Here is a 22,656-nt window from a genome sequence, read left to right as displayed (position 1 = left end):
CACCGATGGTACGGCGGTGGCGGGGGGTGGGGTGACTGCTGTAATTTCAAAGAACCCCGTTGGGCTGAACCCTGGTGTTGTGGGATTTTTAACACAGTCAAATCAGGTTGTGGGATCCCATGACTCAGCCAATGTCAAATGGCTATCAGATCAGCCCCCACAGCCCCTTCCCAACCCCCCCCGCCTCCCCCCCCAACCCCGAGGCAACAAATTTATCCTAATATTTTCTTGAACAAGAAAGAAATGTCTTTGGTCTGTTTCCTGAATAGAGTGAAACCCCCATCTCTGTTTGTTTCTTCGCAAACTACTGTACGGAAGCGACCTGCTTTAGTAGCTACGTCTGCACGTAAAGATTATTCACGCAGACCATCGCCCAAGGCTGGAACTGGCTTCAGCTCCCTGGTGCCACCAGGCAGCCGTACTAACCACTGATCCACTGTGCCACCCGTACGATTTGGAACGATTTGTCATCATTTGCGGTGCAAGTAGCGAAACAGTTGTCAGTTTGTCAACTGGGTCGGATTATAATGTTGTCAGCGATCTGCAGCAATGTGAACGGAGATGTCGAATCGAGCTGCTGGTGGTGATGAGGCGCGCTTGCAGCGTGACATGTTTACACGGGGAGATCAGCTCCCTCCCCATTCTCCACAGAGAGTCGGATACAAGTAGAGAGGATATTGAAAGTGGACGATAAAGAAAGGGTGCACGGACGTAATTCGCTTTTCGCAACTTTTCGGATTGATGCGGAATGCCGAGGAGCGAATCCTGTACGTGAGGGAAACGATGATTGGCATTTATGGGCAATCTACACCAACACAAGGGGAGGCAATGAATAGGATCTTTCCGTCAAGGCCAACATTTCTCGCCCATGCCGAGATCAGCCTGGTGGTGAGCTGCTCTCTCGAACCGCTGCAGTCCAAGTGCTGTCGGTAGCCCCGCGATGCTGTTTGGGCGGGGATTCCCGATTTTGACCCGGTAACACCGGAGGAACAAGGACATATTTGCAATTCAGGACAGCGAGTGCCTCGGCGGGGGGAGAACTTGCGAATGGTGGTGTTCCCGTGGATCTGCTGCCGTCATCCTTCGAGGCTGCGTTGGCCATGGGTTTGCAAGGTGCTGCCTGAGGAATTCTGGTGAATCTTGTAGATGCCGGGGAATGAATGACCCTGCCGGGGGAATGAATGACCCTGCCGCCGCCGCTGTCCCCGATCACCGGGAGAAACCTCTCTGCAGTCGACCTGACGTGCGGTGGCTCCGGCCCGTGCCATCTGATTGGTCGTCAGCGCGACCTACGCGGCTACGTAACAGAAAAGCACGGGGAAAGCACAGCGACTGCTGCAGAGTGATCTTCCGGTCTGGTTGGATATCTTGGAAGGAAGGTAGACGGTAAGGGAATAAAGGAACTTTGAATATCATCAAACTGATGGAAAGGATAGTCGGCAAATATGACCTCCACCGTTGGAGTATTAATGTGCTATCGCTTCTCGGCCTTTGGCTTGGAATATGTGTAGTTTCTGTTCTTATCAGTTTAATCGCTGATATCTCCCGAAGGTGGGAGTGTTTGTATTAAATGGATTTTTGGAGCAGGGAGATGGCTTAAGGGCTTGCTCTGTCCTCTCCATGTATCAGCCTGGTATTGCAGTGTTTCCAGGAATGGTGCACCCAACGCTTACCCAAGTTCAAAAGCAGGTGAATGCAATGTGAATCTCTTGCCTTTGCTAGTTTGCCGTGTTGATGGCAGTCAGTGATTGTTGCATCTATTGTCTTTTCAGTTGCAGGAAACTATCGTCTTTTGTTACGGGTTTTCTGTCTTATGAACCTGCTCTGCAGTTACCTGATGAAGGTGCAGCACGCTGAAAGCCAGGACAGGGGTAACCCCAACGTGCTACAGGGAACATTCTGAACCAGGGGCCTGCCAGGAAGGTAACTTGCCAATTTGAATGAATGGATTTGCCCTTGTCTGCCGTTTTGGGCTTCTGCGGTCGTTCTTGGAACGTATCCCACCGATGGTACGGCGGTGGCGGGGGGTGGGGTGACTGCTGTAATTTCAAAGAACCCCGTTGGGCTGAACCCTGGTGTTGTGGGATTTTTAACACAGTCAAATCAGGTTGTGGGATCCCATGACTCAGCCAATGTCAAATGGCTATCAGATCAGCCCCCACAGCCCCTTCCCAACCCCCCCGCCTCCCCCCCCAACCCCGAGGCAACAAATTTATCCTAATATTTTCTTGAACAAGAAAGAAATGTCTTTAGTCTGTTTCCTGAATAGAGTGAAACCCCCATCTCTGTTTGTTTCTTCGCAAACTACTGTACGGAAGCGACCTGCTTTAGTAGCTACGTCTGCACGTAAAGATTATTCACGCAGACCATCGCCCAAGGCTGGAACTGGCTTCAGCTCCCTGGTGCCACCAGGCAGCCGTACTAACCACTGATCCACTGTGCCACCCGTACGATTTGGAACGATTTGTCATCATTTGCGGTGCAAGTAGCGAAACAGTTGTCAGTTTGTCAACTGGGTCGGATTATAATGTTGTCAGCGATCTGCAGCAATGTGAACGGAGATGTCGAATCGAGCTGCTGGTGGTGATGAGGCGCGCTTGCAGCGTGACATGTTTACACGGGGAGATCAGCTCCCTCCCCATTCTCCACAGAGAGTCGGATACAAGTAGAGAGGATATTGAAAGTGGACGATAAAGAAAGGGTGCACGGACGTAATTCGCTTTTCGCAACTTTTCGGATTGATGCGGAATGCCGAGGAGCGAATCCTGTACGTGAGGGAAACGATGATTGGCATTTATGGGCAATCTACACCAACACAAGGGGAGGCAATGAATAGGATCTTTCCGTCAAGGCCAACATTTCTCGCCCATGCCGAGATCAGCCTGGTGGTGAGCTGCTCTCTCGAACCGCTGCAGTCCAAGTGCTGTCGGTAGCCCCGCGATGCTGTTTGGGCGGGGATTCCCGATTTTGACCCGGTAACACCGGAGGAACAAGGACATATTTGCAATTCAGGACAGCGAGTGCCTCGGCGCGGGGGAGAACTTGCGAATGGTGGTGTTCCCGTGGATCTGCTGCCGTCATCCTTCGAGGCTGCGTTGGCCATGGGTTTGCAAGGTGCTGCCTGAGGAATTCTGGTGAATCTTGTAGATGCCGGGGGAATGAATGACCCTGCCGGGGGAATGAATGACCCTGCCGCCGCCGCTGTCCCCGATCACCGGGAGAAACCTCTCTGCAGTCGACCTGACGTGCGGTGGCTCCGGCCCGTGCCATCTGATTGGTCGTCAGCGCGACCTACGCGGCTACGTAACAGAAAAGCACGGGGAAAGCACAGCGACTGCTGCAGAGTGATCTTCCGGTCTGGTTGGATATCTTGGAAGGAAGGTAGACGGTAAGGGAATAAAGGAACTTTGAATATCATCAAACTGATGGAAAGGATAGTCGGCAAATATGACCTCCACCGTTGGAGTATTGATGTGCTATCGCTTCTCGGCCTTTTGGCTTGGAATATGTGTAGTTTCTGTTCTTATCAGTTTAATCGCTGATATCTCCCGAAGGTGGGAGTGTTTGTATTAAATGGATTTTTGGAGCAGGGAGATGGCTTAAGGGCTTGCTCTGTCCTCTCCATGTATCAGCCTGGTATTGCAGTGTTTCCAGGAATGGTGCACCCAACGCCTACCCAAGTTCAAAAGCAGGTGAATGCAATGTGAATCTCTTGCCTTTGCTAGTTTGCCGTGTTGATGGCAGTCAGTGATTGTTGCATCTATTGTCTTTTCAGTTGCAGGAAACTATCGTCTTTTGTTACGGGTTTTCTGTCTTATGAACCTGCTCTGCAGTTACCTGATGAAGGTGCAGCACGCTGAAAGCCAGGACAGGGGTAACCCCAACGTGCTACAGGGAACATTCTGGAACCAGGGGCCTGCCAGGAAGGTAACTTGCCAATTTGAATGAATGGATTTGCCCTTGTCTGCCGTTTTGGGCTTCTGCGGTCGTTCTTGGAACGTATCCCACCGATGGTACGGCGGTGGCGGGGGGTGGGGTGACTGCTGTAATTTCAAAGAACCCCGTTGGGCTGAAACCTGGTGTTGTGGGATTTTTAACACAGTCAAATCAGGTTGTGGGATCCCATGACTCAGCCAATGTCAAATGGCTATCAGATCAGCCCCCACAGCCCCTTCCCAACCCCCCCACCTCCCCCCCCAACCCCGAGGCAACAAATTTATCCTAATATTTTCTTGAACAAGAAAGAAATGTCTTTGGTCTGTTTCCTGAATAGAGTGAAACCCCATCTCTGTTTGTTTCTTCGCAAACTACTGTACGGAAGCGACCTGCTTTAGTAGCTACGTCTGTACGTAAAGATTATTCACGCAGACGATCGCCCAAGGCTGGAACTGGCTTCAGCTCCCTGGTGCCACCAGGCAGCCGTACTAACCACTGATCCACTGTGCCACCCGTACGATTTGGAACGATTTGTCATCATTTGCGGTGCAAGTAGCGAAACAGTTGTCAGTTTGTCAACTGGGTCGGATTATAATGTTGTCAGCGATCTGCAGCAATGTGAACGGAGATGTCGAATCGAGCTGCTGGTGGTGATGAGGCACGCTTGCAGCGTGACATGTTTACACGGGGAGATCAGCTCCCTCCCCATTCTCCACAGAGAGTCGGATACAAGTAGAGAGGATATTGAAAGTGGACGATAAAGAAAGGGTGCACGGACGTAATTCGCTTTTCGCAACTTTTCGGATTGATGCGGAATGCCGAGGAGCGAATCCTGTACGTGAGGGAAACGATGATTGGCATTTATGGGCAAGCTACACCAACACAAGGGGAGGCAATGAATAGGATCTTTCCGTCAAGGCCAACATTTCTCGCCCATGCCGAGATCAGCCTGGTGGTGAGCTGCTCTCTCGAACCGCTGCAGTCCAAGTGCTGTCGGTAGCCCCGCGATGCTGTTTGGGCGGGGATTCCCGATTTTGACCCGGTAACACCGGAGGAACAAGGACATATTTGCAATTCAGGACAGCGAGTGCCTCGGCGGGGGGAGAACTTGCGAATGGTGGTGTTCCCGTGGATCTGCTGCCGTCATCCTTCGAGGCTGCGTTGGCCATGGGTTTGCAAGGTGCTGCCTGAGGAATTCTGGTGAATCTTGTAGATGCCGGGGAATGAATGACCCTGCCGGGGGAATGAATGACCCTGCCGCCGCCGCTGTCCCCGATCACCGGGAGAAACCTCTCTGCAGTCGACCTGACGTGCAGTGGCTCCGGCCCGTGCCATCTGATTGGTCGTCAGCGCGACCTACGCGGCTACGTAACAGAAAAGCACGGGGAAAGCACAGCGACTGCTGCAGAGTGATCTTCCGGTCTGGTTGGATATCTTGGAAGGAAGGTAGACGGTAAGGGAATAAAGGAACTTTGAATATCATCAAACTGATGGAAAGGATAGTCGGCAAATATGACCTCCACCGTTGGAGTATTGATGTGCTATCGCTTCTCGGCCTTTTGGCTTGGAATATGTGTAGTTTCTGTTCTTATCAGTTTAATCGCTGATATCTCCCGAAGGTGGGAGTGTTTGTATTAAATGGATTTTTGGAGCAGGGAGATGGCTTAAGGGCTTGCTCTGTCCTCTCCATGTATCAGCCTGGTATTGCAGTGTTTCCAGGAATGGTGCACCCAACGCTTACCCAAGTTCAAAAGCAGGTGAATGCAATGTGAATCTCTTGCCTTTGCTAGTTTGCCGTGTTGATGGCAGTCAGTGATTGTTGCATCTATTGTCTTTTCAGTTGCAGGAAACTATCGTCTTTTGTTACGGGTTTTCTGTCTTATGAACCTGCTCTGCAGTTACCTGATGAAGGTGCAGCACGCTGAAAGCCAGGACAGGGGTAACCCCAACGTGCTACAGGGAACATTCTGGAACCAGGGGCCTGCCAGGAAGGTAACTTGCCAATTTGAATGAATGGATTTGCCCTTGTCTGCCGTTTTGGGCTTCTGCGGTCGTTCTTGGAACGTATCCCACCGATGGTACGGCGGTGGCGGGGGGTGGGGTGACTGCTGTAATTTCAAAGAACCCCGTTGGGCTGAACCCTGGTGTTGTGGGATTTTTAACACAGTCAAATCAGGTTGTGGGATCCCATGACTCAGCCAATGTCAAATGGCTATCAGATCAGCCCCCACAGCCCCTTCCCAACCCCCCCGCCTCCCCCCCCAACCCCGAGGCAACAAATTTATCCTAATATTTTCTTGAACAAGAAAGAAATGTCTTTGGTCTGTTTCCTGAATAGAGTGAAACCCCCATCTCTGTTTGTTTCTTCGCAAACTACTGTACGGAAGCGACCTGCTTTAGTAGCTACGTCTGCACGTAAAGATTATTCACGCAGACCATCGCCCAAGGCTGGAACTGGCTTCAGCTCCCTGGTGCCACCAGGCAGCCGTACTAACCACTGATCCACTGTGCCACCCGTACGATTTGGAACGATTTGTCATCATTTGCGGTGCAAGTAGCGAAACAGTTGTCAGTTTGTCAACTGGGTCGGATTATAATGTTGTCAGCGATCTGCAGCAATGTGAACGGAGATGTCGAATCGAGCTGCTGGTGGTGATGAGGCGCGCTTGCAGCGTGACATGTTTACACGGGGAGATCAGCTCCCTCCCCATTCTCCACAGAGAGTCGGATACAAGTAGAGAGGATATTGAAAGTGGACGATAAAGAAAGGGTGCACGGACGTAATTCGCTTTTCGCAACTTTTCGGATTGATGCGGAATGCCGAGGAGCGAATCCTGTACGTGAGGGAAACGATGATTGGCATTTATGGGCAATCTACACCAACACAAGGGGAGGCAATGAATAGGATCTTTCCGTCAAGGCCAACATTTCTCGCCCATGCCGAGATCAGCCTGGTGGTGAGCTGCTCTCTCGAACCGCTGCAGTCCAAGTGCTGTCGGTAGCCCCGCGATGCTGTTTGGGCGGGGATTCCCGATTTTGACCCGGTAACACCGGAGGAACAAGGACATATTTGCAATTCAGGACAGCGAGTGCCTCGGCGGGGGGAGAACTTGCGAATGGTGGTGTTCCCGTGGATCTGCTGCCGTCATCCTTCGAGGCTGCGTTGGCCATGGGTTTGCAAGGTGCTGCCTGAGGAATTCTGGTGAATCTTGTAGATGCCGGGGGAATGAATGACCCTGCCGGGGAATGAATGACCCTGCCGCCGCCGCTGTCCCCGATCACCGGGAGAAACCTCTCTGCAGTCGACCTGACGTGCGGTGGCTCCGGCCCGTGCCATCTGATTGGTCGTCAGCGCGACCTACGCGGCTACGTAACAGAAAAGCACGGGGAAAGCACAGCGACTGCTGCAGAGTGATCTTCCGGTCTGGTTGGATATCTTGGAAGGAAGGTAGACGGTAAGGGAATAAAGGAACTTTGAATATCATCAAACTGATGGAAAGGATAGTCGGCAAATATGACCTCCACCGTTGGAGTATTAATGTGCTATCGCTTCTCGGCCTTTTGGCTTGGAATATGTGTAGTTTCTGTTCTTATCAGTTTAATCGCTGATATCTCCCGAAGGTGGGAGTGTTTGTATTAAATGGATTTTTGGAGCAGGGAGATGGCTTAAGGGCTTGCTCTGTCCTCTCCATGTATCAGCCTGGTATTGCAGTGTTTCCAGGAATGGTGCACCCAACGCTTACCCAAGTTCAAAAGCAGGTGAATGCAATGTGAATCTCTTGCCTTTGCTAGTTTGCCGTGTTGATGGCAGTCAGTGATTGTTGCATCTATTGTCTTTTCAGTTGCAGGAAACTATCGTCTTTTGTTACGGGTTTTCTGTCTTATGAACCTGCTCTGCAGTTACCTGATGAAGGTGCAGCACGCTGAAAGCCAGGACAGGGGTAACCCCAACGTGCTACAGGGAACATTCTGGAACCAGGGGCCTGCCAGGAAGGTAACTTGCCAATTTGAATGAATGGATTTGCCCTTGTCTGCCGTTTTGGGCTTCTGCGGTCGTTCTTGGAACGTATCCCACCGATGGTACGGCGGTGGCGGGGGGTGGGGTGACTGCTGTAATTTCAAAGAACCCCGTTGGGCTGAAACCTGGTGTTGTGGGATTTTTAACACAGTCAAATCAGGTTGTGGGATCCCATGACTCAGCCAATGTCAAATGGCTATCAGATCAGCCCCCACAGCCCCTTCCCAACCCCCCCACCTCCCCCCCCAACCCCGAGGCAACAAATTTATCCTAATATTTTCTTGAACAAGAAAGAAATGTCTTTGGTCTGTTTCCTGAATAGAGTGAAACCCCCATCTCTGTTTGTTTCTTCGCAAACTACTGTACGGAAGCGACCTGCTTTAGTAGCTACGTCTGTACGTAAAGATTATTCACGCAGACGATCGCCCAAGGCTGGAACTGGCTTCAGCTCCCTGGTGCCACCAGGCAGCCGTACTAACCACTGATCCACTGTGCCACCCGTACGATTTGGAACGATTTGTCATCATTTGCGGTGCAAGTAGCGAAACAGTTGTCAGTTTGTCAACTGGGTCGGATTATAATGTTGTCAGCGATCTGCAGCAATGTGAACGGAGATGTCGAATCGAGCTGCTGGTGGTGATGAGGCGCGCTTGCAGCGTGACATGTTTACACGGGGAGATCAGCTCCCTCCCCATTCTCCACAGAGAGTCGGATACAAGTAGAGAGGATATTGAAAGTGGACGATAAAGAAAGGGTGCACGGACGTAATTCGCTTTTCGCAACTTTTCGGATTGATGCGGAATGCCGAGGAGCGAATCCTGTACGTGAGGGAAACGATGATTGGCATTTATGGGCAATCTACACCAACACAAGGGGAGGCAATGAATAGGATCTTTCCGTCAAGGCCAACATTTCTCGCCCATGCCGAGATCAGCCTGGTGGTGAGCTGCTCTCTCGAACCGCTGCAGTCCAAGTGCTGTCGGTAGCCCCGCGATGCTGTTTGGGCGGGGATTCCCGATTTTGACCCGGTAACACCGGAGGAACAAGGACATATTTGCAATTCAGGACAGCGAGTGCCTCGGCGGGGGGAGAACTTGCGAATGGTGGTGTTCCCGTGGATCTGCTGCCGTCATCCTTCGAGGCTGCGTTGGCCCTGGGTTTGCAAGGTGCTGCCTGAGGAATTCTGGTGAATCTTGTAGATGCCGGGGAATGAATGACCCTGCCGGGGAATGAATGACCCTGCCGCCGCCGCTGTCCCGATCACCGGGAGAAACCTCTCTGCAGTCGACCTGACGTGCAGTGGCTCCGGCCCGTGCCATCTGATTGGTCGTCAGCGCGACCTACGCGGCTACGTAACAGAAAAGCACGGGGAAAGCACAGCGACTGCTGCAGAGTGATCTTCCGGTCTGGTTGGATATCTTGGAAGGAAGGTAGACGGTAAGGGAATAAAGGAACTTTGAATATCATCAAACTGATGGAAAGGATAGTCGGCAAATATGACCTCCACCGTTGGAGTATTGATGTGCTATCGCTTCTCGGCCTTTTGGCTTGGAATATGTGTAGTTTCTGTTCTTATCAGTTTAATCGCTGATATCTCCCGAAGGTGGGAGTGTTTGTATTAAATGGATTTTTGGAGCAGGGAGATGGCTTAAGGGCTTGCTCTGTCCTCTCCATGTATCAGCCTGGTATTGCAGTGTTTCCAGGAATGGTGCACCCAACGCTTACCCAAGTTCAAAAGCAGGTGAATGCAATGTGAATCTCTTGCCTTTGCTAGTTTGCCGTGTTGATGGCAGTCAGTGATTGTTGCATCTATTGTCTTTTCAGTTGCAGGAAACTATCGTCTTTTGTTACGGGTTTTCTGTCTTATGAACCTGCTCTGCAGTTACCTGATGAAGGTGCAGCACGCTGAAAGCCAGGACAGGGGTAACCCCAACGTGCTACAGGGAACATTCTGGAACCAGGGGCCTGCCAGGAAGGTAACTTGCCAATTTGAATGAATGGATTTGCCCTTGTCTGCCGTTTTGGGCTTCTGCGGTCGTTCTTGGAACGTATCCCACCGATGGTACGGCGGTGGCGGGGGGTGGGGTGACTGCTGTAATTTCAAAGAACCCCGTTGGGCTGAACCCTGGTGTTGTGGGATTTTTAACACAGTCAAATCAGGTTGTGGGATCCCATGACTCAGCCAATGTCAAATGGCTATCAGATCAGCCCCCACAGCCCCTTCCCAACCCCCCCGCCCCCCCCCACCCCGAGGCAACAAATTTATCCTAATATTTTCTTGAACAAGAAAGAAATGTCTTTAGTCTGTTTCCTGAATAGAGTGAAACCCCCATCTCTGTTTGTTTCTTCGCAAACTACTGTACGGAAGCGACCTGCTTTAGTAGCTACGTCTGCACGTAAAGATTATTCACGCAGACCATCGCCCAAGGCTGGAACTGGCTTCAGCTCCCTGGTGCCACCAGGCAGCCGTACTAACCACTGATCACTGTGCCACCCGTACGATTGGAACGATTTGTCATCATTTGCGGTGCAAGTAGCGAAACAGTTGTCAGTTTGTCAACTGGGTCGGATTATAATGTTGTCAGCGATCTGCAGCAATGTGAACGGAGATGTCGAATCGAGCTGCTGGTGGTGATGAGGCGCGCTTGCAGCGTGACATGTTTACACGGGGAGATCAGCTCCCTCCCCATTCTCCACAGAGAGTCGGATACAAGTAGAGAGGATATTGAAAGTGGACGATAAAGAAAGGGTGCACGGACGTAATTCGCTTTTCGCAACTTTTCGGATTGATGCGGAATGCCGAGGAGCGAATCCTGTACGTGAGGGAAACGATGATTGGCATTTATGGGCAAGCTACACCAACACAAGGGGAGGCAATGAATAGGATCTTTCCGTCAAGGCCAACATTTCTCGCCCATGCCGAGATCAGCCTGGTGGTGAGCTGCTCTCTCGAACCGCTGCAGTCCAAGTGCTGTCGGTAGCCCCGCGATGCTGTTTGGGCGGGGATTCCCGATTTTGACCCGGTAACACCGGAGGAACAAGGACATATTTGCAATTCAGGACAGCGAGTGCCTCGGCGGGGGGGAGAACTTGCGAATGGTGGTGTTCCCGTGGATCTGCTGCCGTCATCCTTCGAGGCTGCGTTGGCCATGGGTTTGCAAGGTGCTGCCTGAGGAATTCTGGTGAATCTTGTAGATGCCGGGGGAATGAATGACCCTGCCGCCGCCGCTGTCCCCGATCACCGGGAGAAACCTCTCTGCAGTCGACCTGACGTGCGGTGGCTCCGGCCCGTGCCATCTGATTGGTCGTCAGCGCGACCTACGCGGCTACGTAACAGATGGACAGAAAAGCACGGGGAAAGCACAGCGACTGCTGCAGAGTGATCTTCCGGTCTGGTTGGATATCTTGGAAGGAAGGTAGACGGTAAGGGAATAAAGGAACTTTGAATATCATCAAACTGATGGAAAGGATAGTCGGCAAATATGACCTCCACCGTTGGAGTATTAATGTGCTATCGCTTCTCGGCCTTTTGGCTTGGAATATGTGTAGTTTCTGTTCTTATCAGTTTAATCGCTGATATCTCCCGAAGGTGGGAGTGTTTGTATTAAATGGATTTTTGGAGCAGGGAGATGGCTTAAGGGCTTGCTCTGTCCTCTCCATGTATCAGCCTGGTATTGCAGTGTTTCCAGGAATGGTGCACCCAACGCTTACCCAAGTTCAAAAGCAGGTGAATGCAATGTGAATCTCTTGCCTTTGCTAGTTTGCCGTGTTGATGGCAGTCAGTGATTGTTGCATCTATTGTCTTTTCAGTTGCAGGAAACTATCGTCTTTTGTTACGGGTTTTCTGTCTTATGAACCTGCTCTGCAGTTACCTGATGAAGGTGCAGCACGCTGAAAGCCAGGACAGGGGTAACCCCAACGTGCTACAGGGAACATTCTGGAACCAGGGGCCTGCCAGGAAGGTAACTTGCCAATTTGAATGAATGGATTTGCCCTTGTCTGCCGTTTTGGGCTTCTGCGGTCGTTCTTGGAACGTATCCCACCGATGGTACGGCGGTGGCGGGGGGTGGGGTGACTGCTGTAATTTCAAAGAACCCCGTTGGGCTGAAACCTGGTGTTGTGGGATTTTTAACACAGTCAAATCAGGTTGTGGGATCCCATGACTCAGCCAATGTCAAATGGCTATCAGATCAGCCCCCACAGCCCCTTCCCAACCCCCCCGCCTCCCCCCCCACCCCCGAGGCAACAAATTTATCCTAATATTTTCTTGAACAAGAAAGAAATGTCTTTAGTCTGTTTCCTGAATAGAGTGAAACCCCCATCTCTGTTTGTTTCTTCGCAAACTACTGTACGGAAGCGACCTGCTTTAGTAGCTACGTCTGTACGTAAAGATTATTCACGCAGACGATCGCCCAAGGCTGGAACTGGCTTCAGCTCCCTGGTGCCACCAGGCAGCCGTACTAACCACTGATCCACTGTGCCACCCGTACGATTTGGAACGATTTGTCATCATTTGCGGTGCAAGTAGCGAAACAGTTGTCAGTTTGTCAACTGGGTCGGATTATAATGTTGTCAGCGATCTGCAGCAATGTGAACGGAGATGTCGAATCGAGCTGCTGGTGGTGATGAGGCGCGCTTGCAGCGTGACATGTTTACACGGGGAGATCAGCTCCCTCCCCATTCTCCACAGAGAGTCGGATACAAGTAGAGAGGATATTGAAAGTGGACGATAAAGAAAGGGTGCACGGACGTAATTCGCTTTTCGCAACTTTTCGGATTGATGCGGAATGCCGAGGAGCGAATCCTGTACGTGAGGGAAACGATGATTGGCATTTATGGGCAAGCTACACCAACACAAGGGGAGGCAATGAATAGGATCTTTCCGTCAAGGCCAACATTTCTCGCCCATGCCGAGATCAGCCTGGTGGTGAGCTGCTCTCTCGAACCGCTGCAGTCCAAGTGCTGTCGGTAGCCCCGCGATGCTGTTTGGGCGGGGATTCCCGATTTTGACCCGGTAACACCGGAGGAACAAGGACATATTTGCAATTCAGGACAGCGAGTGCCTCGGCGGGGGGGAGAACTTGCGAATGGTGGTGTTCCCGTGGATCTGCTGCCGTCATCCTTCGAGGCTGCGTTGGCCATGGGTTTGCAAGGTGCTGCCTGAGGAATTCTGGTGAATCTTGTAGATGCCGGGGGAATGAATGACCCTGCCGGGGAATGAATGACCCTGCCGCCGCCGCTGTCCCCGATCACCGGGAGAAACCTCTCTGCAGTCGACCTGACGTGCGGTGGCTCCGGCCCGTGCCATCTGATTGGTCGTCAGCGCGACCTACGCGGCTACGTAACAGAGAAAAGCACGGGGAAAGCACAGCGACTGCTGCAGAGTGATCTTCCGGTCTGGTTGGATATCTTGGAAGGAAGGTAGACGGTAAGGGAATAAAGGAACTTTGAATATCATCAAACTGATGGAAAGGATAGTCGGCAAATATGACCTCCACCGTTGGAGTATTAATGTGCTATCGCTTCTCGGCCTTTTGGCTTGGAATATGTGTAGTTTCTGTTCTTATCAGTTTAATCGCTGATATCTCCCGAAGGTGGGAGTGTTTGTATTAAATGGATTTTTGGAGCAGGGAGATGGCTTAAGGGCTTGCTCTGTCCTCTCCATGTATCAGCCTGGTATTGCAGTGTTTCCAGGAATGGTGCACCCAACGCTTACCCAAGTTCAAAAGCAGGTGAATGCAATGTGAATCTCTTGCCTTTGCTAGTTTGCCGTGTTGATGGCAGTCAGTGATTGTTGCATCTATTGTCTTTTCAGTTGCAGGAAACTATCGTCTTTTGTTACGGGTTTTCTGTCTTATGAACCTGCTCTGCAGTTACCTGATGAAGGTGCAGCACGCTGAAAGCCAGGACAGGGGTAACCCCAACGTGCTACAGGGAACATTCTGGAACCAGGGGCCTGCCAGGAAGGTAACTTGCCAATTTGAATGAATGGATTTGCCCTTGTCTGCCGTTTTGGGCTTCTGCGGTCGTTCTTGGAACGTATCCCACCGATGGTACGGCGGTGGCGGGGGGTGGGGTGACTGCTGTAATTTCAAAGAACCCCGTTGGGCTGAAACCTGGTGTTGTGGGATTTTTAACACAGTCAAATCAGGTTGTGGGATCCCATGACTCAGCCAATGTCAAATGGCTATCAGATCAGCCCCCACAGCCCCTTCCCAACCCCCCCGCCTCCCCCCCCACCCCCGAGGCAACAAATTTATCCTAATATTTTCTTGAACAAGAAAGAAATGTCTTTAGTCTGTTTCCTGAATAGAGTGAAACCCCCATCTCTGTTTGTTTCTTCGCAAACTACTGTACGGAAGCGACCTGCTTTAGTAGCTACGTCTGTACGTAAAGATTATTCACGCAGACGATCGCCCAAGGCTGGAACTGGCTTCAGCTCCCTGGTGCCACCAGGCAGCCGTACTAACCACTGATCCACTGTGCCACCCGTACGATTTGGAACGATTTGTCATCATTTGCGGTGCAAGTAGCGAAACAGTTGTCAGTTTGTCAACTGGGTCGGATTATAATGTTGTCAGCGATCTGCAGCAATGTGAACGGAGATGTCGAATCGAGCTGCTGGTGGTGATGAGGCGCGCTTGCAGCGTGACATGTTTACACGGGGAGATCAGCTCCCTCCCCATTCTCCACAGAGAGTCGGATACAAGTAGAGAGGATATTGAAAGTGGACGATAAAGAAAGGGTGCACGGACGTAATTCGCTTTTCGCAACTTTTCGGATTGATGCGGAATGCCGAGGAGCGAATCCTGTACGTGAGGGAAACGATGATTGGCATTTATGGGCAAGCTACACCAACACAAGGGGAGGCAATGAATAGGATCTTTCCGTCAAGGCCAACATTTCTCGCCCATGCCGAGATCAGCCTGGTGGTGAGCTGCTCTCTCGAACCGCTGCAGTCCAAGTGCTGTCGGTAGCCCCGCGATGCTGTTTGGGCGGGGATTCCCGATTTTGACCCGGTAACACCGGAGGAACAAGGACATATTTGCAATTCAGGACAGCGAGTGCCTCGGCGGGGGGGAGAACTTGCGAATGGTGGTGTTCCCGTGGATCTGCTGCCGTCATCCTTCGAGGCTGCGTTGGCCATGGGTTTGCAAGGTGCTGCCTGAGGAATTCTGGTGAATCTTGTAGATGCCGGGGGAATGAATGACCCTGCCGCCGCCGCTGTCCCCGATCACCGGGAGAAACCTCTCTGCAGTCGACCTGACGTGCGGTGGCTCCGGCCCGTGCCATCTGATTGGTCGTCAGCGCGACCTACGCGGCTACGTAACAGATGGACAGAAAAGCACGGGGAAAGCACAGCGACTGCTGCAGAGTGATCTTCCGGTCTGGTTGGATATCTTGGAAGGAAGGTAGACGGTAAGGGAATAAAGGAACTTTGAATATCATCAAACTGATGGAAAGGATAGTCGGCAAATATGACCTCCACCGTTGGAGTATTAATGTGCTATCGCTTCTCGGCCTTTTGGCTTGGAATATGTGTAGTTTCTGTTCTTATCAGTTTAATCGCTGATATCTCCCGAAGGTGGGAGTGTTTGTATTAAATGGATTTTTGGAGCAGGGAGATGGCTTAAGGGCTTGCTCTGTCCTCTCCATGTATCAGCCTGGTATTGCAGTGTTTCCAGGAATGGTGCACCCAACGCTTACCCAAGTTCAAAAGCAGGTGAATGCAATGTGAATCTCTTGCCTTTGCTAGTTTGCCGTGTTGATGGCAGTCAGTGATTGTTGCATCTATTGTCTTTTCAGTTGCAGGAAACTATCGTCTTTTGTTACGGGTTTTCTGTCTTATGAACCTGCTCTGCAGTTACCTGATGAAGGTGCAGCACGCTGAAAGCCAGGACAGGGGTAACCCCAACGTGCTACAGGGAACATTCTGGAACCAGGGGCCTGCCAGGAAGGTAACTTGCCAATTTGAATGAATGGATTTGCCCTTGTCTGCCGTTTTGGGCTTCTGCGGTCGTTCTTGGAACGTATCCCACCGATGGTACGGCGGTGGCGGGGGGTGGGGTGACTGCTGTAATTTCAAAGAACCCCGTTGGGCTGAAACCTGGTGTTGTGGGATTTTTAACACAGTCAAATCAGGTTGTGGGATCCCATGACTCAGCCAATGTCAAATGGCTATCAGATCAGCCCCCACAGCCCCTTCCCAACCCCCCCGCCTCCCCCCCCACCCCCGAGGCAACAAATTTATCCTAATATTTTCTTGAACAAGAAAGAAATGTCTTTAGTCTGTTTCCTGAATAGAGTGAAACCCCCATCTCTGTTTGTTTCTTCGCAAACTACTGTACGGAAGCGACCTGCTTTAGTAGCTACGTCTGTACGTAAAGATTATTCACGCAGACGATCGCCCAAGGCTGGAACTGGCTTCAGCTCCCTGGTGCCACCAGGCAGCCGTACTAACCACTGATCCACTGTGCCACCCGTACGATTTGGAACGATTTGTCATCATTTGCGGTGCAAGTAGCGAAACAGTTGTCAGTTTGTCAACTGGGTCGGATTATAATGTTGTCAGCGATCTGCAGCAATGTGAACGGAGATGTCGAATCGAGCTGCTGGTGGTGATGAGGCGCGCTTGCAGCGTGACATGTTTACACGGGGAGATCAGCTCCCTCCCCATTCTCCACAGAGAGTCGGATACAAGTAGAGAGGATATTGAAAGTGGACGATAAAGAAAGGGTGCACGGACGTAATTCGCTTTTCGCAACTTTTCGGATTGATGCGGAATGCCGAGGAGCGAATCCTGTACGTGAGGGAAACGATGATTGGCATTTATGGGCAAGCTACACCAACACAAGGGGAGGCAATGAATAGGATCTTTCCGTCAAGGCCAACATTTCTCGCCCATGCCGAGATCAGCCTGGTGGTGAGCTGCTCTCTCGAACCGCTGCAGTCCAAGTGCTGTCGGTAGCCCCGCGATGCTGTTTGGGCGGGGATTCCCGATTTTGACCCGGTAACACCGGAGGAACAAGGACATATTTGCAATTCAGGACAGCGAGTGCCTCGGCGGGGGGAGAACTTGCGAATGGTGGTGTTCCCGTGGATCTGCTGCCGTCATCCTTCGAGGCTGCGTTGGCCATGGGTTTGCAAGGTGCTGCCTGAGGAATTCTGGTGAATCTTGTAGATGCCGGGGGAATGAATGACCCTGCCGGGGGAATGAATGACCCTGCCGCCGCCGCTGTCCCCGATCACCGGGAGAAACCTCTCTGCAGTCGACCTGACGTGCGGTGGCTCCGGCCCGTGCCATCTGATTGGTCGTCAGCGCGACCTACGCGGCTACGTAACAGAAAAGCACGGGGAAAGCACAGCGACTGCTGCAGAGTGATCTTCCGGTCTGGTTGGATATCTTGGAAGGAAGGTAGACGGTAAGGGAATAAAGGAACTTTGAATATCATCAAACTGATGGAAAGGATAGTCGGCAAATATGACCTCCACCGTTGGAGTATTAATGTGCTATCGCTACTCGGCCTTTTGGCTTGGAATATGTGTAGTTTCTGTTCTTATCAGTTTAATCGCTGATATCTCCCGAAGGTGGGAGTGTTTGTATTAAATGGATTTTTGGAGCAGGGAGATGGCTTAAGGGCTTGCTCTGTCCTCTCCATGTATCAGCCTGGTATTGCAGTGTTTCCAGGAATGGTGCACCCAACGCTTACCCAAGTTCAAAAGCAGGTGAATGCAATGTGAATCTCTTGCCTTTGCTAGTTTGCCGTGTTGATGGCAGTCAGTGATTGTTGCATCTATTGTCTTTTCAGTTGCAGGAAACTATCGTCTTTTGTTACGGGTTTTCTGTCTTATGAACCTGCTCTGCAGTTACCTGATGAAGGTGCAGCACGCTGAAAGCCAGGACAGGGGTAACCCCAACGTGCTACAGGGAACATTCTGGAACCAGGGGCCTGCCAGGAAGGTAACTTGCCAATTTGAATGAATGGATTTGCCCTTGTCTGCCGTTTTGGGCTTCTGCGGTCGTTCTTGGAACGTATCCCACCGATGGTACGGCGGTGGCGGGGGGTGGGGTGACTGCTGTAATTTCAAAGAACCCCGTTGGGCTGAAACCTGGTGTTGTGGGATTTTTAACACAGTCAAATCAGGTTGTGGGATCCCATGACTCAGCCAATGTCAAATGGCTATCAGATCAGCCCCCACAGCCCCTTCCCAACCCCCCCGCCTCCCCCCCCACCCCCGAGTCAACAAATTTATCCTAATATTTTCTTGAACAAGAAAGAAATGTCTTTGGTCTGTTTCCTGAATAGAGTGAAACCCCCATCTCTGTTTGTTTCTTCGCAAACTACTGTACGGAAGCGACCTGCTTTAGTAGCTACGTCTGTACGTAAAGATTATTCACGCAGACGATCGCCCAAGGCTGGAACTGGCTTCAGCTCCCTGGTGCCACCAGGCAGCCGTACTAACCACTGATCCACTGTGCCACCCGTACGATTTGGAACGATTTGTCATCATTTGCGGTGCAAGTAGCGAAACAGTTGTCAGTTTGTCAACTGGGTCGGATTATAATGTTGTCAGCGATCTGCAGCAATGTGAACGGAGATGTCGAATCGAGCTGCTGGTGGTGATGAGGCGCGCTTGCAGCGTGACATGTTTACACGGGGAGATCAGCTCCCTCCCCATTCTCCACAGAGAGTCGGATACAAGTAGAGAGGATATTGAAAGTGGACGATAAAGAAAGGGTGCACGGACGTAATTCGCTTTTCGCAACTTTTCGGATTGATGCGGAATGCCGAGGAGCGAATCCTGTACGTGAGGGAAACGATGATTGGCATTTATGGGCAAGCTACACCAACACAAGGGGAGGCAATGAATAGGATCTTTCCGTCAAGGCCAACATTTCTCGCCCATGCCGAGATCAGCCTGGTGGTGAGCTGCTCTCTCGAACCGCTGCAGTCCAAGTGCTGTCGGTAGCCCCGCGATGCTGTTTGGGCGGGGATTCCCGATTTTGACCCGGTAACACCGGAGGAACAAGGACATATTTGCAATTCAGGACAGCGAGTGCCTCGGCGGGGGGGAGAACTTGCGAATGGTGGTGTTCCCGTGGATCTGCTGCCGTCATCCTTCGAGGCTGCGTTGGCCATGGGTTTGCAAGGTGCTGCCTGAGGAATTCTGGTGAATCTTGTAGATATGAATGCCGGGGGAATGAATGACCCTGCCGCCGCCGCTGTCCCCGATCACCGGGAGAAACCTCTCTGCAGTCGACCTGACGTGCGGTGGCTCCGGCCCGTGCCATCTGATTGGTCGTCAGCGCGACCTACGCGGCTACGTAACAGAAAAGCACGGGGAAAGCACAGCGACTGCTGCAGAGTGATCTTCCGGTCTGGTTGGATATCTTGGAAGGAAGGTAGACGGTAAGGGAATAAAGGAACTTTGAATATCATCAAACTGATGGAAAGGATAGTCGGCAAATATGACCTCCACCGTTGGAGTATTAATGTGCTATCGCTTCTCGGCCTTTTGGCTTGGAATATGTGTAGTTTCTGTTCTTATCAGTTTAATCGCTGATATCTCCCGAAGGTGGGAGTGTTTGTATTAAATGGATTTTTGGAGCAGGGAGATGGCTTAAGGGCTTGCTCTGTCCTCTCCATGTATCAGCCTGGTATTGCAGTGTTTCCAGGAATGGTGCACCCAACGCTTACCCAAGTTCAAAAGCAGGTGAATGCAATGTGAATCTCTTGCCTTTGCTAGTTTGCCGTGTTGATGGCAGTCAGTGATTGTTGCATCTATTGTCTTTTCAGTTGCAGGAAACTATCGTCTTTTGTTACGGGTTTTCTGTCTTATGAACCTGCTCTGCAGTTACCTGATGAAGGTGCAGCACGCTGAAAGCCAGGACAGGGGTAACCCCAACGTGCTACAGGGAACATTCTGGAACCAGGGGCCTGCCAGGAAGGTAACTTGCCAATTTGAATGAATGGATTTGCCCTTGTCTGCCGTTTTGGGCTTCTGCGGTCGTTCTTGGAACGTATCCCACCGATGGTACGGCGGTGGCGGGGGGTGGGGTGACTGCTGTAATTTCAAAGAACCCCGTTGGGCTGAAACCTGGTGTTGTGGGATTTTTAACACAGTCAAATCAGGTTGTGGGATCCCATGACTCAGCCAATGTCAAATGGCTATCAGATCAGCCCCCACAGCCCCTTCCCAACCCCCCCGCCTCCCCCCCCACCCCCGAGGCAACAAATTTATCCTAATATTTTCTTGAACAAGAAAGAAATGTCTTTGGTCTGTTTCCTGAATAGAGTGAAACCCCCATCTCTGTTTGTTTCTTCGCAAACTACTGTACGGAAGCGACCTGCTTTAGTAGCTACGTCTGTACGTAAAGATTATTCACGCAGACGATCGCCCAAGGCTGGAACTGGCTTCAGCTCCCTGGTGCCACCAGGCAGCCGTACTAACCACTGATCCACTGTGCCACCCGTACGATTTGGAACGATTTGTCATCATTTGCGGTGCAAGTAGCGAAACAGTTGTCAGTTTGTCAACTGGGTCGGATTATAATGTTGTCAGCGATCTGCAGCAATGTGAACGGAGATGTCGAATCGAGCTGCTGGTGGTGATGAGGCGCGCTTGCAGCGTGACATGTTTACACGGGGAGATCAGCTCCCTCCCCATTCTCCACAGAGAGTCGGATACAAGTAGAGAGGATATTGAAAGTGGACGATAAAGAAAGGGTGCACGGACGTAATTCGCTTTTCGCAACTTTTCGGATTGATGCGGAATGCCGAGGAGCGAATCCTGTACGTGAGGGAAACGATGATTGGCATTTATGGGCAAGCTACACCAACACAAGGGGAGGCAATGAATAGGATCTTTCCGTCAAGGCCAACATTTCTCGCCCATGCCGAGATCAGCCTGGTGGTGAGCTGCTCTCTCGAACCGCTGCAGTCCAAGTGCTGTCGGTAGCCCCGCGATGCTGTTTGGGCGGGGATTCCCGATTTTGACCCGGTAACACCGGAGGAACAAGGACATATTTGCAATTCAGGACAGCGAGTGCCTCGGCGGGGGGGAGAACTTGCGAATGGTGGTGTTCCCGTGGATCTGCTGCCGTCATCCTTCGAGGCTGCGTTGGCCATGGGTTTGCAAGGTGCTGCCTGAGGAATTCTGGTGAATCTTGTAGATGCCGGGGGAATGAATGACCCTGCCGGGGAATGAATGACCCTGCCGCCGCCGCTGTCCCCGATCACCGGGAGAAACCTCTCTGCAGTCGACCTGACGTGCGGTGGCTCCGGCCCGTGCCATCTGATTGGTCGTCAGCGCGACCTACGCGGCTACGTAACAGAAAAGCACGGGGAAAGCACAGCGACTGCTGCAGAGTGATCTTCCGGTCTGGTTGGATATCTTGGAAGGAAGGTAGACGGTAAGGGAATAAAGGAACTTTGAATATCATCAAACTGATGGAAAGGATAGTCGGCAAATATGACCTCCACCGTTGGAGTATTAATGTGCTATCGCTTCTCGGCCTTTTGGCTTGGAATATGTGTAGTTTCTGTTCTTATCAGTTTAATCGCTGATATCTCCCGAAGGTGGGAGTGTTTGTATTAAATGGATTTTTGGAGCAGGGAGATGGCTTAAGGGCTTGCTCTGTCCTCTCCATGTATCAGCCTGGTATTGCAGTGTTTCCAGGAATGGTGCACCCAACGCTTACCCAAGTTCAAAAGCAGGTGAATGCAATGTGAATCTCTTGCCTTTGCTAGTTTGCCGTGTTGATGGCAGTCAGTGATTGTTGCATCTATTGTCTTTTCAGTTGCAGGAAACTATCGTCTTTTGTTACGGGTTTTCTGTCTTATGAACCTGCTCTGCAGTTACCTGATGAAGGTGCAGCACGCTGAAAGCCAGGACAGGGGTAACCCCAACGTGCTACAGGGAACATTCTGGAACCAGGGGCCTGCCAGGAAGGTAACTTGCCAATTTGAATGAATGGATTTGCCCTTGTCTGCCGTTTTGGGCTTCTGCGGTCGTTCTTGGAACGTATCCCACCGATGGTACGGCGGTGGCGGGGGGTGGGGTGACTGCTGTAATTTCAAAGAACCCCGTTGGGCTGAAACCTGGTGTTGTGGGATTTTTAACACAGTCAAATCAGGTTGTGGGATCCCATGACTCAGCCAATGTCAAATGGCTATCAGATCAGCCCCCACAGCCCCTTCCCAACCCCCCGCCCCCCCCCCACCCCCGAGGCAACAAATTTATCCTAATATTTTCTTGAACAAGAAAGAAATGTCTTTAGTCTGTTTCCTGAATAGAGTGAAACCCCCATCTCTGTTTGTTTCTTCGCAAACTACTGTACGGAAGCGACCTGCTTTAGTAGCTACGTCTGTACGTAAAGATTATTCACGCAGACGATCGCCCAAGGCTGGAACTGGCTTCAGCTCCCTGGTGCCACCAGGCAGCCGTACTAACCACTGATCCACTGTGCCACCCGTACGATTTGGAACGATTTGTCATCATTTGCGGTGCAAGTAGCGAAACAGTTGTCAGTTTGTCAACTGGGTCGGATTATAATGTTGTCAGCGATCTGCAGCAATGTGAACGGAGATGTCGAATCGAGCTGCTGGTGGTGATGAGGCGCGCTTGCAGCGTGACATGTTTACACGGGGAGATCAGCTCCCTCCCCATTCTCCACAGAGAGTCGGATACAAGTAGAGAGG

The 22,656-nt window shown here is 51.4% G+C and overlaps 11 non-coding genes across 11 annotated transcripts; all 11 read left to right on the top strand.

Moving 5' to 3' along the window:
* Nucleotides 1–1,476: 1,476 nt before the first annotated feature.
* Nucleotides 1,477–1,667, top strand: LOC132812433 (U2 spliceosomal RNA). The gene has a single exon (XR_009643648.1). It is a non-coding gene; the product is annotated as a U2 spliceosomal RNA (small nuclear RNA).
* Nucleotides 1,668–3,478: 1,811 nt separating this feature from the next.
* LOC132812425 (U2 spliceosomal RNA) lies at nt 3,479–3,670 on the top strand. Its single transcript, XR_009643640.1, has one exon. It is a non-coding gene; the product is annotated as a U2 spliceosomal RNA (small nuclear RNA).
* Nucleotides 3,671–5,479: 1,809 nt separating this feature from the next.
* On the top strand, nt 5,480–5,671 carry LOC132812424 (U2 spliceosomal RNA). Its single transcript, XR_009643639.1, has one exon. It is a non-coding gene; the product is annotated as a U2 spliceosomal RNA (small nuclear RNA).
* A 1,810-nt stretch (nt 5,672–7,481) lies between these two features.
* Nucleotides 7,482–7,673, top strand: LOC132812423 (U2 spliceosomal RNA). Its single transcript, XR_009643638.1, has one exon. It is a non-coding gene; the product is annotated as a U2 spliceosomal RNA (small nuclear RNA).
* Nucleotides 7,674–9,481: 1,808 nt separating this feature from the next.
* LOC132812422 (U2 spliceosomal RNA) lies at nt 9,482–9,673 on the top strand. The gene has a single exon (XR_009643637.1). It is a non-coding gene; the product is annotated as a U2 spliceosomal RNA (small nuclear RNA).
* A 1,794-nt stretch (nt 9,674–11,467) lies between these two features.
* Nucleotides 11,468–11,659, top strand: LOC132812421 (U2 spliceosomal RNA). Its single transcript, XR_009643636.1, has one exon. It is a non-coding gene; the product is annotated as a U2 spliceosomal RNA (small nuclear RNA).
* Nucleotides 11,660–13,472: 1,813 nt separating this feature from the next.
* Nucleotides 13,473–13,664, top strand: LOC132812420 (U2 spliceosomal RNA). The gene has a single exon (XR_009643635.1). It is a non-coding gene; the product is annotated as a U2 spliceosomal RNA (small nuclear RNA).
* A 1,799-nt stretch (nt 13,665–15,463) lies between these two features.
* LOC132812418 (U2 spliceosomal RNA) lies at nt 15,464–15,655 on the top strand. The gene has a single exon (XR_009643633.1). It is a non-coding gene; the product is annotated as a U2 spliceosomal RNA (small nuclear RNA).
* A 1,811-nt stretch (nt 15,656–17,466) lies between these two features.
* On the top strand, nt 17,467–17,658 carry LOC132812434 (U2 spliceosomal RNA). Its single transcript, XR_009643649.1, has one exon. It is a non-coding gene; the product is annotated as a U2 spliceosomal RNA (small nuclear RNA).
* A 1,797-nt stretch (nt 17,659–19,455) lies between these two features.
* On the top strand, nt 19,456–19,647 carry LOC132812417 (U2 spliceosomal RNA). Its single transcript, XR_009643632.1, has one exon. It is a non-coding gene; the product is annotated as a U2 spliceosomal RNA (small nuclear RNA).
* Nucleotides 19,648–21,458: 1,811 nt separating this feature from the next.
* On the top strand, nt 21,459–21,650 carry LOC132812416 (U2 spliceosomal RNA). The gene has a single exon (XR_009643631.1). It is a non-coding gene; the product is annotated as a U2 spliceosomal RNA (small nuclear RNA).
* Nucleotides 21,651–22,656: the final 1,006 nt, after the last annotated feature.

The sequence above is a fragment of the Hemiscyllium ocellatum genome, unplaced genomic scaffold, assembly GCF_020745735.1.
Source record: "Hemiscyllium ocellatum isolate sHemOce1 unplaced genomic scaffold, sHemOce1.pat.X.cur. scaffold_2703_pat_ctg1, whole genome shotgun sequence".
Lineage (NCBI taxonomy): Eukaryota > Metazoa > Chordata > Chondrichthyes > Orectolobiformes > Hemiscylliidae > Hemiscyllium > Hemiscyllium ocellatum.
This window is presented reverse-complemented; position numbering and strand designations above follow the sequence as displayed.